This window comes from Marmota marmota, unplaced genomic scaffold, assembly GCF_001458135.2.
Source record: "Marmota marmota marmota unplaced genomic scaffold, marMar, whole genome shotgun sequence".
In the NCBI taxonomy this organism is placed as follows: Eukaryota; Metazoa; Chordata; class Mammalia; order Rodentia; family Sciuridae; genus Marmota; species Marmota marmota.
The window spans coordinates 131,518-147,296 of record NW_026000130.1 but is presented as its reverse complement, the minus strand read 5'-3'; the positions used below and the strand labels follow the sequence as shown (position 1 = coordinate 147,296).

The window sequence follows — 15,779 nt, the reverse complement described above, 5'->3', positions numbered from 1 at the left end:
AAGGCATGTGGATGGGCTGACTTGCCAGGAATTCTGTCACAATTTTCCACATTCCATCTTGTTTTCTTTTCTTTGTGCATTCAAGATGCAGGAAACAACAATTTTTAAGTATTCAGAAAGAATGTTAAAATACCTGGATTTATAGTAAATTCTACCTCTTACTTGGTTTATACAGACACACACACACTCACACGTGTTCATTACCATATTAGGCCAGCATCAGCATTGTTTTTAATTATGTGACAACCCATATCTTATGGATTAGTTTTAGTATTTTTTGTATGTGAATCCGAATTCTGGATTCTTTTAGAGCACAACTTGTTTATGAGCTAGGCATACATATTTAAAATTAGTAGAATGTTGAATCACAAAGTCCCAAAGAGAGTTATGCAGCAAGAATACTCTAAATATATCTTAGAATTATGTAGGTAACCAGTCTCCATAGAATCCTCCATAGACAATGACAATGACTGGAGTCATTCTGAGGGTTTTAGGAAGTCTAGGAAGCCTGGCACAGTTATGCTTACCTGTAATATCAGTTACTCAGGAGACTAAGTAAGAAGGATCACAAGTTTCAGGCTAGCCTGGGCAGCTTAGTAAGACTCTGTCTCAAAAACAAAATAAAAAGGATTAGAGGTGTAGCTCAGTAGTAGAGCACTTAACTAGCATGCATGAGGTACTGGATTGAACTCAGTACCCCCCCCCCCCAAACACACACACGAATGTACCAACTTAAGGGATGAGTATATATAGCTCAGTGGCAGAGCACTTGTCTAGTATGCACAAATCCCTGGGTTCCATCCCTAGTACTGAGGGGAAAACAAAAAAGAAGTCTAGAATTCCTCCTCTTTATTGCTCTAATCCCTGGCTTTTTGGTTTTGACTGATATGTCTGGGCTAATATGCTGTGAGATCAATTTCCATATATTTTTCCTTATTTCTCACCGAGCTGGTAATTAACCTTGTTTTCATGTCCCTAAGGCATTACCTTCCCAAAGTCTGTGCTCTTGGGTCAGATCAGGGAGTCTGGAGTAAACACAAAGTGAGAAAGGTTTTTCTTGCCTAGACAGAGCATGTGGGGGTTGGAGAAAGCTGTTTTACTGAGTCAGCTGAACCAGTTATGTGCAAATGGGGAAAATGGCTTTATTTTACCTTCTTCTTTGACTTCAAACATTTTTTGCTGAATTTCCCATTCTTGACTCTTTGATGTCTCAGGCTAACTTTTATTTTTAGGGCTATAAGACTCCAGTGGTCTTTCATTTAAAATATCACTCCCCTCTTTGAGCAGAACTGTGTGGTGGTGCAAGGTGGTAGGGACAGTCTCTTGGATGTCCCTCCCAGTTCACACCACATTGTGTCGGGGCAGTAAGGAGAGGCCATATCCCTCTCCAGTCACTGACAACTTCTCTCCTTTAGTGAGCTCTCCCTCTAGGATTTCAGTCCCCAACTTTTACCTAAACATGGAACTGAAGGTGAAGGGCCAGTGTAACACTCTCCTGTGGGTTTATTGGGGATGTTTTATAGGATGTGAGTATGAAGAAGAGATGCAGAAAGATGGACACACACACACACACACACACACATACTCACACACACACGCGCACACACACAGTGCTCTGTGAGGTCCTAAAACCAGAGAAATCTGAGATGAGATGCTCAACAGCTTCAAGGGAGATGGGTGCAACCCAGAGAGGAGATGCTGGCACCCAGAGGCCATAGCTAGATTTGGTTATAGAGACAGATGTCTTCTTTATCATGGATCATAGTGCTGTAAAAAATTGAATGATGGGGCTGGGGTTGGGGCTCAGTGGCAGAGCACTTGCCTAGCATGTGTGAGGCATTGGGTTTGGTTCTCAGCACCACAAACAAATAAATAAAATAAAATAAAATTTCATCAACAAATAATAAAAATAGTTTTAAAAAGCTGAGGTTTTAAAAAAATTGAATCTCATTGCAGGTTATTGTTGACAAAGCACTCCCTGAAATCTGGCCCTTCTCATTTCCATTCATCATCAGGAGACCATGACATACTTGGAAAGTCAGGCCTCAGGCTGCTTCGACTCACATTCCGAGTCCCTGAGGCATCCTTGGTATACATGTGGCCAAAGAACCTGAGACCTGAAGAGGCCACTTGGGGACAGAGGATAAGACTTGTTCTCCCCTACCACACACACATAGCCTAGAACTATGTAACCTAGGCAGAGGAAGGACATCCCAGTAAATAGAGTTTAATTTCTTTACAAGCCAGAAAGATTTGAGGCTGGGACCCAACAATTAATTACTTTAAAAAAGAAAGTCTTAGTCCATTTTGTGCTGAAAAAAATCAAGTAATTTTGCATATCTGAATTAGTAAGAGGAAAAAATTAGAATGTAAAATTAACAATTTGTCAAGTTATCTTATTTCTCATATCACCTATCATCCATCTTCTCAAACTTCTATTTTTGTAGTCATCTTCATTATTATCCAGTTGTTGCCTTTCCTCTTTGAGCTTGTTTATGCATTAATTCTTTTAGCCATTCATTAAAACAAACAAAAAAAACCCCACTACCTTTCTGTGATGGGGACTTAAGACAAAAAATAATTGATGACAAAAAACTAAAAACAAAAATAAAAAAGCCTGAAAGTATCTCTGCCCTGGATAAATCTACAAGGAAGGAAGGAAGGAAGGAAGGAAGGAAGGAAGGAAGATGCATACTCCTCAGGAACATGCTCACCAGACCACAAGCATACATGCCCTAACTCATAGCTATTCTGCTTCTTCATCTAGAGATTAAACTAGCACTTCAATGTGATTGGGTGAACCAGTCCAATGGCTGCTATTCCCTGCACTCCCAATTTCTCATCAAAGGGAACTAGTGGATGAAAAGGATTGAGTCAGAACTGATGCCATTCTGCCTGGACAAAAGAGAGCCACCACACATGGCTGCTGGGTGTGTGTTTGTGTGTATACCAGGGTATGAGATTACCTATCGATGTATGTATATATGAGAGTATGAAAGTACAAATGCTTGTGTGTACTTTCATAGTTTTCATGTGTGAGTATGTTCTTTGTGCATGTATGCATGCCTATTATGTGTGTAAATTTTGACATCATATCTGGAGAAGAGGAGAGTAATCAAGAAATAAATGCTTTTCAAACTCATGGCACAAAAATGCCACCTGGGTTAGGGCTGAAGGGCATCATGGCTCATGAAGAAGACTGAAGCCATACCAACAAAAGGAACTTTTTCTCTTTTCCTGTGGCCTCTGAGAACAGGATTCCTTCTCTTTGCTCAGTGAATGTTCCTCCTGGGCTGAGGTCTTGCTCTCAGACTTTCTGGAGGGCCCAGGCCTAGCTGAGCCTGAGTGCGCTGCATACAACAGAGCATCCCAGGCATGTTAGATTGGGCACCCTTGTCTTCCCTGCTCAAGAGGCTTGACCAATTGCTCCATGTGCTGGGCCATGAATTCAAGACAGGAAAAGAAAGGGCAGAAAGCACTGCAGTCCCCTAAAGGATTTCACCTGGTGGGACAAGGGAATGGTGTATTTGCTGAATCCTCCAACTTTGGTCTTCCTTCACTAGAATACCATCTGAAATTGCCTGGTTCCTTGTAATAGTGCTTACACAAGACCAACTGTCATAATGCTATGCAGGGTGTCCCAAAATTCATTGTTATAAAATTCAGGGTCAAATTATAAGAAAATAACTAAAGGCAGGGGGTGACCTGTAAAGTCAATGAACATTTATGTTGAAACTTCTCAAGTTTATGCAGGTACATTCCTGGGAATGGGGAAATATTAACATTTTTCATACCCTGGTCTGGCAGTGTTTGGACAAGTTGTGGTTAGAAGGGTAGCTGGAAAGGATAAGAAGCTCATCTAGGCATAGAAAATTGCTATGGGGCCCTATGGTTTTCAATGACATGAGCTACCCCAAAGCCTCTGTGTATGTATGACAGATGTTAACATCCAACTTCCTGTTTTGTCCCTGGACTGTGAAATGTCACCCTGTTAGAGGTAAGAAAAAGCATCATACATTTTGATAGGGACCATTTTACCTTTGTGAGACTGTCCAGATGGGAAATTCTGGTCTCTGAAAGACAAATCATGATGTGGGCAGGAAATGTGTCACTCCCAATACCATAGGACAGTCCTATGTTCAAAACTTGATGACCTTGGTCAGATGAGTGACCATAGCAAAGCCCATGAACATTTTAGAAAGAGGTTTACACAGGAAGTCCTGCAACACTTCCTTCCAAGTAAGGGGATGTTTGTGTCTGTGGTATACATAGACATCACAGGACCCAGGGACCCATAGCACCACTGAGGTATGGGAGCCAGTGAGGGAAAGACAGTTCCCACCTGAGACATGGGTACTATAGACCTCATCATAGTACTGACCTGTGAATGAAGGTGACAATGCATGTGATATGTTGGGCATAGGGCCTAAGCATGCAGATATGCTCAGGGCAGAACATCTAGGCATTTCTGCATGTTCAATCCTCAGGCTGAACTTTGGTCTCACTAAACTTACTAACTGGCTGAATCTAATAGTAAAGTTGCTCATGCCAGTGACTCAAAAACATGATTTCCCCCTACTCTTTATGAAGATGGGCAAGAGTTTAAGGTTGCCCATGATTCCAAATTTCAGGTATGATTTAAAACTTGTTTCAAAATAACATGGATAGTATTTTGAGCTGGGAATGTGGCTCAATGGTAGAGCACGTGCCTGGCATTTGTGAGCCCCTGGGTTCTTTCCCCAGCACTACAAAAATGAAACAAAGAAACATTAGCAGTATTTACTCATTTTCTAGTAATTCTATAGTCTTAATACTTTAAGCAGTCCTAATAAGAGAGTTATAGTTACAGGACACTGAATTTGGGTTGTTATGTGAACTTTGCATAAAACAGGTGATATATGTGAGATGCAATTTCCTCAAGTGAAATCACAGGATTTTTTTTGCCCCTGCTCTCATTTTAGTTGGTCTCCCTTGGTATAAGGTTATATCAAGGCATCTATAGCCCAATGTAATGTGGAATTTCAACCTGTCATCACTTCTGTATGAAGATTTCAATATTTCAAAGTCTTTTGGCAGGAAATTAATGACACTCTCAAGTTAGGAAAATTCATGGTAGGTTTAATGAAATAACAGTGTGGCCTGGGTAGTGGGAGACTACAAGGAATAGTGCAACTCCTCAGGGTTCCCATGGGAATATAGGAGGAAACCATATAGAGATGTGGAGGCCTCCATGATCTTAGGTTCAGGAATATAGCCAACTCAATGTGACCTTGCACAGAGGAAGCTGGGGAAATAAATACCTAGACCCTATTCTCCCTTGCCCATACCATGTAGCTATTCCCCATGGGCTCTCTGGTGAGAGCCCTTGATCTGTTCATCTGGGTCAGCCTTTAGGCTGAAAGCAGAAGGTGGAGTAAGAAGAGCAGAGCACAGATATGGAAGAACATTTTTCAGGGGAATGAGTTTCCAATTTTATATATGCACTTCTAGATAGAGAATTGAATGAGCCTTCTCAGGTATGAACAACATAGTAGGGTGACACTTAAAGAACTAAATCTTAACCTGAGTGTGTGGTAAACTAAAGAGCTTCAAACTTCTTTTTAAAAAAATGCACCATTGGACTTTTTACCTCAAAGTACGTTTTACTCTATTAATAGGATCTAAAATATAGTCATATACAATCCACAGTAATAGAATGTCAATCAATTTGCACGTGATCTGTGTTCTACTAGGGCTTGTATGTGTGTGTGTGTATGTGTGTGTGTGTGTGTGTGTGTGTGTGTGTGAGCTGAGTCCCACTTACATGCAGAATCAGGGGTTTCAAGGCACTTGCTATACGTAACTCAGACTTAAGCTAACAGCTGGCCTCCAGAGATTATGTAAGGAAAGAATAAAACTATGCATGGGAGCACATGGATGAGCTGACTTTCTCTGGGCAAGAAAAGGAAACTGTGATGTTTATCCCAACACTCTCATTATGGTTGGGCTCTATAACTGAGAGTTTCCATCACACGCTCTCTCTCAGCCCAGGAGAATTGCTGTCTTTGTTGATTCCTCATAACCAAGACCTGATGTGACCCAATGAAAGGCCAGCTCAAGTCATGAGAACAATAAAAATATTAGAAAGGCAACCAAGGAAGGCAGGAGGAAAGGAGAAATCAAACAGCCAGGACACCAAGGCCAAGAAAATGCCATGAGAAGATACGAAGGGGCATTCCAGAAACAAGGATTAGAAAATTGGGGAACTGGAAAACAAAGTGGTAATATTTAGTAACATTATGGGTTTGGCTGTTAAATACATATATTTTTAGCAACTGTGGATAGCTTGATTTCAAGCATGATTAATTCTGCCCAGTCGGGAGAGTGGATTGGGTTCATTTGGAGAGATTATCTGTCTATCTATTTATCTTTTTGAAATGGACACTGGTGGGCTTCCAAACTAAGGAAACAATATGAGGCCTTTGACAGGGAGTGGAATGGGGTAGTAGGGCCTCAGGGAGGGAACAGTGAGACCAAGCACATGGCCAGAGGAAGCATGGCAGTGCCATAGCTAGAAAGAGGGACCTCATACAGTATAAACATGAAATTTTCTCTCTTACCTCATGGTAGAACATACTGAAATTTTGGAGGCAAAATGTTTTAGATATTAGGAGATACTAACTTTTTTGTGACATATACTTTTAGAATCAGAAGTCATTTTGCCAATAAGAAAGCCAATCAATGTTTAAGAGATACACAGACATGACATACAATATGTGCAATGACTTATGAGAAAAAATATATATACAAAGAGACATTCTTCCTAGTATTTGCTTTCTAGTTGGTCTATTTTGGGATAAGCAGCTTCATGAAATTGGAATTCTTATGTGATATGCTATAATGACAAGCCTAAAACAGTAGACCTCCCATTAGGTGCTCTGAGGCAGTATAAGACAAGCAGCTTACAATGTAGTTGAAAAAATATATAGGAACCAATGAGAAAATACCATAAGGTAGGTTTAACAAAGGGATTAGCTATGTAGGTCTGGTTGTCACAGTGACCAAAATTCCAAGAAAGGTCTTTGTGGTGTTGACACGTTCTCAGGAAGTCAATAAGAATGCCAGCTGGGTCTGGAAGGAGGGAGATGATCTGAAGCATGCAGAAGAGAGAACATTCTGCTTGAGAACTGGAGACTATGAGTGTAGAGGGAGGTGTGGGAACAAAATGAGCTGAAGGTCCTAGGTGAGGGGGCTGAGAAAGAACATCCTTACAGCATCTGAAATAGTACTCATTCTCAGAAGTCACTGGTTGCTGAAATATTTGGGTCAGATGAGAAAGAAGCTCTTTGTGAATTCAGCTCACAAATTGCCACTAGAACATCATCCAGACACCAGCTTCATTCTTCCTGGGGCTGGCAGGGACAATTAAAAATAATGGCACTGTTTCCTATTGGTAAGAAAGTTGAAATTAACAATAGCAGTTAGGATTGTAAGTTTTTGACATTTTCTGGATTATTTTTATTATTTTATTTATTTATTCTAAGTAACACCAAGGATCCTTGTGAAATAAAACCACAAATAGCTTTAATTATGAATTCAACCAAATACTTAGAGAAGAAATAATTGCAAAGTCTCTAGATAATTGAAGCAAAGGAAATATGCCTAAACTCAATTATTTACCCCAATACCAAAACTTGGCAAACACATGACAAGAAAAGAAACTAAAGACCAATATTTCTCATGGATATAACTGCAAAAAGTTCTTAATAAAGTTGTAGAAAATCAAATTCAATATTAAAAGAATAACACATTATACCCAAGTGAGAATTTGGTCCAGGAATTCAGGGTTGGTTTAACATTTAAAAATTAATTTAACTTGCCTTTTTTTGGGGTGTGTGTGTGTGTGTGTGTACTGGGAATTGAACTCAGGGGTACTCAACCACTGAGCCACATCCCAATTTTTTATTTAGAGATAGGGTCTCATTGAGTTGCTTACTGCCTTGCGTTTGCTGAGGCTGGCTTTGAACTCACAATCCTCCTGCCTCAGCCTCCTAAATTCCTGGGATTATAGGTGTGTGCCACTGCACCCCATTAATTTGCCATATTAATGGACAGGAAAAGGTATATGATGTCCTTAATAGATGCAGGACAGACATTAGATGAAATCCAATCTCCATTCCTGATTATGAACTCTCTATAAACAGGGACTAAAAGGGAACTTCCGTGATAAAGGGCATGTGTTAGTCAGCTTTTCATTACTGTGACATAATACATGGTTTAAAATTGTAAGAAGAAAAGTTCTAATTTGATTTATAGTTTTGCAGTTTTCAGTTCATGGTTGACTGACTTGTTGCTTTGGGGCCTGTAGAGAGGCAGCACATCATGGAGGGGAACATATGAAGGAGGAAACCACACAAAAAGGAGTGTGTGTGTGTATATATATATATATATATATATATATATATATATATATATATATATATTCATATATAATTATACATGTATGTATTCATATATAATTATATATGTATGCATTCATATATAATTATATTATATATGTATTTATATATTTGCATAAACATATAAATATGGAGAGAGAGAATGAGAGCAAGTGGAGGGAAGGTGTGAGGGTCCCCAAATTCCCCATAAGGACATGTCCCCAATGATGTAACTTTCTTCTACAATCTCACAAGTGTTTAACACATGGATCTTTGGGGGACACCCTGAATCCAAACTACAGTATGACATTAAAAAAATCCCACAGCTAATACCTGCTTAATGGTTAAAGATGACTGTTTTCCCTGTAAGATCAAGAGTACAAGCCAGGCACAGTGGCACACACCTGTATTCCCAGTGGCTCTGGAGGCTAAGGATTGTGATAAGAACATCTGTTCTCATTGATTATATTCTATTCTACATTGCACTGAAGATTCTGACCAGTGCAATAAGCAAGAAGAAAAAAATGAAAGATTTGATTGGCTCAGTGCTGACACCAAGAAACAGGGTTGGGTTCTCTAGGAATGCCTCTGATGTTCTCCTGCATATGACTGGACATCAGATACATTGCTTATGCAAGTGACCTTGGCCACTGTGTAGCTGTGTTGCTTTGAAACATCCCTTAACCTTTTGTAACCTCATTTTCCCAAGTGTTGGGATAAGCATAATAGCAACTACCAGGAAGATCTTTTGTGGAGATTAAGTGGAGTAAGTATACACATGAAAATGCTAATAAACTATGAAGAGCTATTCCAGAATTTGGTTTTGTTACATGCATGTTGAATGGTGACAGAGCAATATAACCCTTGGAAGATTCAGCAGGGAGATGTGCGGGTTGGGATTTGAGGATCTGGGTCACCTAGGTGCTCAAGGAGTGGCTGGAGATTAGGCTGGAGATATCTTCCAATATTTACTAGGTGGTAGTTGGACCAAGCCTCTGAGCACACTGAGTGGGATTCCAGCTTGGGCTGCACCTCCTCCTCTCAGGTGTGGCAAAGGTGAAGCATGATGGTTAGCTGGAGGAAGGAGCAGGGGACACAAACACCCTGGATGAGGTGTGCTCATGAGTTCCCTCCTTACTGCTCTGCTCTCTATGTTGAACTTTAGATGCTCTCCTTAATCCCAAAGCCTCCTCCAGGTTCAGGGGGAAATAACCCATAGTGGGCCTCCCATTGCTTGGTGACTCAACACTTGACCTCCTTGGGGAACATCTACTTTTTTAGAAGGCACAGGGAGTAGTGCCACAGTAGTGCCTCAGGACTTTGCAGGGGCAGTGGGGCTTCTACTCAGAAGGTAATTTAAGTCACATTCTCTGCAGAGTCCTCTTAGACTGAATAGATGGATGGCCTGCCCCTCTAGCAGGGAATAAGGGAGGCAAACAAAGAGTTTTCATGAAAGAATGAGGCAATTTTTCAGGAGGAAGTACCACATGGAAGAGAGAAGAAGATGGAGAAAGGCAGAGCAGATGTGGCTGTTAAATTATCTGTCCACAACTGGCCCCATAAGAAAGGCTCAACCATACAAAAGCCAGCTGGTCTGGCCAGCTCCAGGAGGCCAGGACGGCCAGAGACTAAGGAGGATCACCTGGGTGTGCTTGTGATAACTACACATCTGTTAATAAGCAGCTGTGCTGCTGGGAAGATGAGAGGAAGCAGAATTTCTCTGCTCTCAGAATTGAGTACCAGATCAGGTATTTGCTTGAAGCAGAGTGCAATCATTCAGATCTTTGAGGAATCACAAGGCATTATGTTCCAGGTATGGGAACAAAACATGCCCTGTTGGGTGGTTGCTTCAAATACTGAAAAAATAAAGTGGCTTGTTGGGCAAACATTTGGTTTGGCAAGTCCTCTGGCATACCTTGCACAGCTTCGGGAAGCTGTGTCACTTCTGGACTTTTGACAGTTGTATATTTTGAGAGTGGAATAGGTCTAAGGTGTGGCTCTTGGGAGTTGTAACTATAGAAAACAATGAGAAATAAAATAATTAAAATGGGAGACTGAGGTTGTGGCTCAGGGTAGAGCACTTGCCTGGCATGTGTGATGCACTGGATTCAATTCTCAGCACTGCATAAAAATAAATAAAAATAAATGTTCATTGACAACAAAAACAACAAAATTTTAAAAAATAACTAAAATGGTCTCTTCCCATAAGTGGCATGAGGTGATCTGTGAAAATTGTCTGCTACTCTCTTGACCCCAAAACCCCACAAAATCACCCAAATAAAAAGGTTCAAATCTTCATGTTCACTTTAAGGACACTGAAACTGCACAGGCCATCAAGGGTATGCATGCCACTAAGTACCTGAAAGATGTCACTTTAAAGAAGTAATGTGTGCCATTCTGTGTTACAATGGTGGAATTGGGAGGTGTGCCCAGGCTAAACAGTGGGGCTAGACACAGGGATGGTGGCCCTAAAAGAGTCCTGAATTTTTGTTGCTCGTGCTTGGACAGATCCAGGTGAACAAAACACCCAAGATGCACCACGGCACTTACAGAGCTCATGATTGAATTTACCCATATATGAGTTTCCCCTGCCACACTGAGATGATTCTCAGAGAAGGAACAAATTGTTCCTAAACCAGAAGAGGAGGTTGCATAGTAGAAAAAGATATCCCAAAAATAAACCAAAGAAACAAGAATTTATGGCATGAGAGTAAGTTCAGCATAAAATAAATGCAAATAAAAGTAAAAATAAAATAAAATAATTAAAATGAAGAAAATGTTCAGATACTCTTTAGGTATTTTTTTTTTTAACCGAAGAAGGTTAAACAACTGGTAATTGCTTTACTTTTATTATCATGACTAGCCACAGTCCTAATGGTCTTATGGTCTTATCTATACCCCTTTTGGGGCTCAGAGACCCTACCTTGTACAGAAGTTGATAATGTCAGATCCACATTCTCCAAGTCTCCCTTGCAGAAAGGCCACAAGCTACCCCACCCAATGGCATAGCTCAAACTTTCTTTTGGGAGAACACTGCAGGAAGGAGACTGGAAGGTCCCACATGTCTAGCCCAGGCATTGAGGAGTAGGTGTGAGTAGTCATTCATCCATGGTGACTGAAGCATACCTCTGTCAGAGGCTCTTTTCAAACTCTGACCACGCTCCAATTCTGCTTTGCTGTTTGAAACAAAATAACACCACTCCAAGGCCAAGAATGCTTATTGCAAATTCTTCTTGTTCACCTCCCACTCTCTCTTCCTAAGCCCTTCAGCTGATCAGTGTTCTTGGACCAATTCCACCACTGCACTTGAAACAGTGCTACCTCGGCACACATGAACATATCTATTGTTTAATGTCTACCAAGAGCTGATCCTGGGGTGGCACACAGAGATGCCAGAAATATGAGATGAAAGAAGAATGAGGAATCAGGAAAATCACAAAATGAGTGACTTTTACAGAAAAACATAATATTATAAATTATCACTGATTTAGAGATGAGGACTTCATGGTCCAGAACAATAGCATGCTTCACCTGAAGTTTCACTTGAGTGATTTATATAATACTCCACTGCCTCTTTCCTTTCTAGGTGCATTTATGTGGCAAAAATAGTAATTCATCATAAATTTCAATGAACATGTCCTGATCATGTGGAATAATTGGAACTCTCATTTGCTGAAGCTACAACCACTTATTAAAACTGTTGGACAGTATCTATTAGGCTACACTTTGACACCAAGAAATTCCATTCTTAGTATAACCCAACAGACATGTGTCACTATGCACACTAGAATATATGTGTGCACAATGTTCAAAGCAGCTTGGTTCAAAAGAAACAAAGATGCTGAAAGTACCTCAATGTCCAGCAGAAAAACAGGAACATTGTAGGATATCAAAGCAATGGAAAATTGTACAGCAATGACATAAAGTACTGCCATATACCACACACATGGATCTCATCAGAGAAGGTACACATGCAAGCATTTGTATGATGTGTGTATAATTGCAGCTCTATAGTGATCACAAGTAATCTCTCATGTTAGAAACCAGAACAGTAGTACTTTGTTCTGTGGTTGTCTTTTGGGAATGGTAATGGGCATAGAGGTACTAAAATCATTCTGTCCCTTTCTGATTCATCAATTATGTTTACTTTGTAAAATCCATCTGGTTGTTCACTTATGATATGTGTGATTTTCTGTATGTGAGTTATGCTTTAATAAAAGTGTTTATTTTTTTAAAAAAAAGAAAGTTTCTAACTGGGTATGATGTTATATGCCTGTAATCTCCATAACTCAGGAGGCTGAGACAGGAGGATCTCAAGTTTCAGGCCAGTTTCCACAATTTAGTGAGTCCCTGGCCCAAAATTACCCCCCCCCCAAAAAAAAAAAAAAACAAACAAGAAGGACTGGAGACATAGCTCAATGGTAAATTACCTTTGGATTTAATTTCCAGCATCACCTCCTATCCCCCACAAATCTCTGACAACACAGATAAACAAAATTGATTATTTCCAAGGAAACTGAAGCCAGAAAGAGTTACAAGACTTATAATACTAGAATAAAAGCAGTTATATTGGTTCTGGATCATTTCCTATGAGGAAAACCCTTTATACAGCTGCTCACAAGAACTTCTCTATATTACAGCATAGTCCAAAAACTTTCAGTTCATGCTGACAATCTCCAATCTCTGCAAAAAGTTCAGATCCTTAGTGCAAGCAGGTGGGGAACCAAGCAGAACATTTCAGAAAGAGCTCTACATCAGGGCCAGGGAGTTGTGAAAGTAGATGTGGAGTAAGGCAAAAGGCCAGAATCACTAGCCACACAAGTCCAGTTATTGGGATCAAAAGAGCCAAGGCAGGAGTTGAGACAGTCTAGGGGTGGAATTCAGCTCTTCAAGAGCCCTGAAAGAACTGGGATGGAGAGGAGGACAGCTGGACTTGATCAGAACCCATTGAACTTTCTAGTGCCCCAACGTGAGAGTTAAAAGAGAAAGATAAAGGGATAGAACATAGGGCATCCTGTGTAGTTTGAGTCTTTACAGATTAAAAAAAAATCTAAAAATCTGTGTTCCATTCTAAAAGTGTGTTCCATTTCTTGCTTTCCAAACAATGTCTGGCTTCCTTGGACAAGGCGGGGGATGGGAAATTCTTTGTCTCACCAACTTCTGGGTTCTCTCCAGGGCTGTGCCTGGGAAGAAATCTGCTGACAGCCAGTCTTCCCACCATTCTTTGCCCAGAATGGATCCCCCACCCTCAGTCACACCCTTTGCAGGCTCTGCCCCTTGTCCTCAGGGTTGGAACACATTCTGGGAGCTGAACTGGTTGGCTCACCTACTTTGGAGCAAGAGCAGTAACATCTTGTGAGTGTTGACTAAGGGTTACCCTAGAAGAGGCCTCAGTCTCTCAGAATCTTTGGAGGATTTTTCATGAGCTTTGAAAAGGAACATCTCAGCCTCCATATCATCTCTGTTTAGTTCCATAACCAACTGACGCCAACTGGCCTTCTCTATAACTGTATCAATGTACCTGTGTAGCTGACAGAAACAAACTGTCATGTGTGAATAAAAACAAACAAAAGCAAACAACATAGCAGCAGAGTTAGGGAAATAAAACTGAGGGAAATTGTAAGCAGGCTGACAATTTAAGAAGGCAAGTATTGTCACAGCCTGGGGATTAGAAAATTTGAGGTTTTAGGAGAGCAAAAAAGGGAGAAAATTTCAGAGATGAAAAATTATAGTAATTAGAATTGTTTTCTTTCTCTATGGTATGCACAAAGAGTGTTAAAATAATAGTTCATTTTAAGTAATGGGTGGGACCTTGGGTAAGAGAAGAGAAAAGGATCAGTGCCCAGAGTGGGATTCACAGGGGTGGGTTTCAAGGTTGAGGAAAATGCCAACTTGGGAGCATGATCCTGCGCCTCACAATGAAAAGTAAGCACCACACTATTTGGAAGTCCTTTGTCAGCATTTTTGGGCTATATATGTAGTGCTAAATTGGTGTTTACTTTACACACATGGATTTAGGAAGTAATTCCATGAAGCAAAGGGGCCTATAAAATTATTTTCCCTCATTCAGACTTTGCAAAGCAATATAACCTGTTGAGATCAAAATTCAGAGAGAAGATTGCATGAGCCTGGGTGTGCCAGGTATGTCTGTGCAAGAGGCACAGTGCTTGACTCCAGAAGTTGCCATTTGCATTGCTGTTGCTGTAAAGGGCACTCTGGAGTTGAGCTGTGCCCAACATGCCCATGTGAACATACACTTGGCACTGTCAGGAAGTTTTCATAGGTCTCTTCTCAGCCTTCTCTCATGATAGTATTAGAGGGTGGTTTTTCCAAATCTTGCCTCTGACCCCTCCGAAGTTTCTGCCACCTTCCCTCCACCTACCAAGGGATGCTGCATCCTCCCCTTCCCTGTCCCTGCAAAAGTCAGGACTACAAGTTAGAGACCACATCAACTCCCTGCTCTCTCAATTAAAAATGCATCTCTTTCTGGGTCTGCATTTCCCTCTCCCAGCTCAGCTGAAAGGAAAGATGGAATTCCTTGATCCTCACTCAAGCTCCTTATCAGGGCCTTCTCTCGAGCACAGGCTATAGGCCATATACACTCTGGCTTGGGCAAGAGGGCTCCCTTCTGGTTGTGACCTTCTGCACTGAGCAAGGAGTCTGGAGACAGGGAAGAGTGGCACATGGGCCCAGGGTCCCGCTTTGAGAATGTGCTCTAGGTACTGAGAACCTCAGAATCGCCTGCCCAAATGGTTCTGTATCCCCTTCAGGGACTCTAAAACCCTTGTTCTGGGTTTGAGGTGCCTGCCCAAAGACATGAAAGGTGGTCAGCAGGAGGCTGTTTGTGAGGCTGGAGGAGAAGATGGATGAAGCTTGAACATGTGGGTTGGATTTCCATGTGTGTGAACATAAGTCCCCTTGTCTTTCCCTGAGAAGCAAGGAATGAAAGAGAGGGGGACTGGGGCAAAAATAGCTCTGACTACACTATAATATCCAGAATAGAACTCCAATGAATTTGAACATTTCTAATCAAACTCTAGCTTTCTGACCTATGAAGGTATGTTTGCCAAGCTAGAAGAGTAGACCACATTTTAATTTACAGTTTATTAGCTTGATTTGTACATTTAAATATTGAGGCATTCAAGTATCAAGGCCCCCATTTATAATCTTGCCCTAGACCAAGCAAATGTTAAGGGCAGGCCTATTTTCAGTCCCTCTCTTTTTCCTGCCTTTAAATATTTCCATGCATCTGTCAGGTGAGAAATAAGCAAGTAACTAAATGATCAAAGACCTGTCCATAGCCCTCACTCTCCTGATATCTCTCTTTCTAAATACAGATTGTTTAACTAAAGAGGAACTCAG

At 40.9% G+C, this 15,779-nt stretch overlaps 1 pseudogene; it reads left to right on the top strand.

The window, feature by feature from the left end:
• The first annotated feature begins 10,639 nt into the window (after positions 1 to 10,639).
• LOC125611098 lies at positions 10,640 to 11,142 on the top strand (annotated as a pseudogene).
• Positions 11,143 to 15,779: the final 4,637 nt, after the last annotated feature.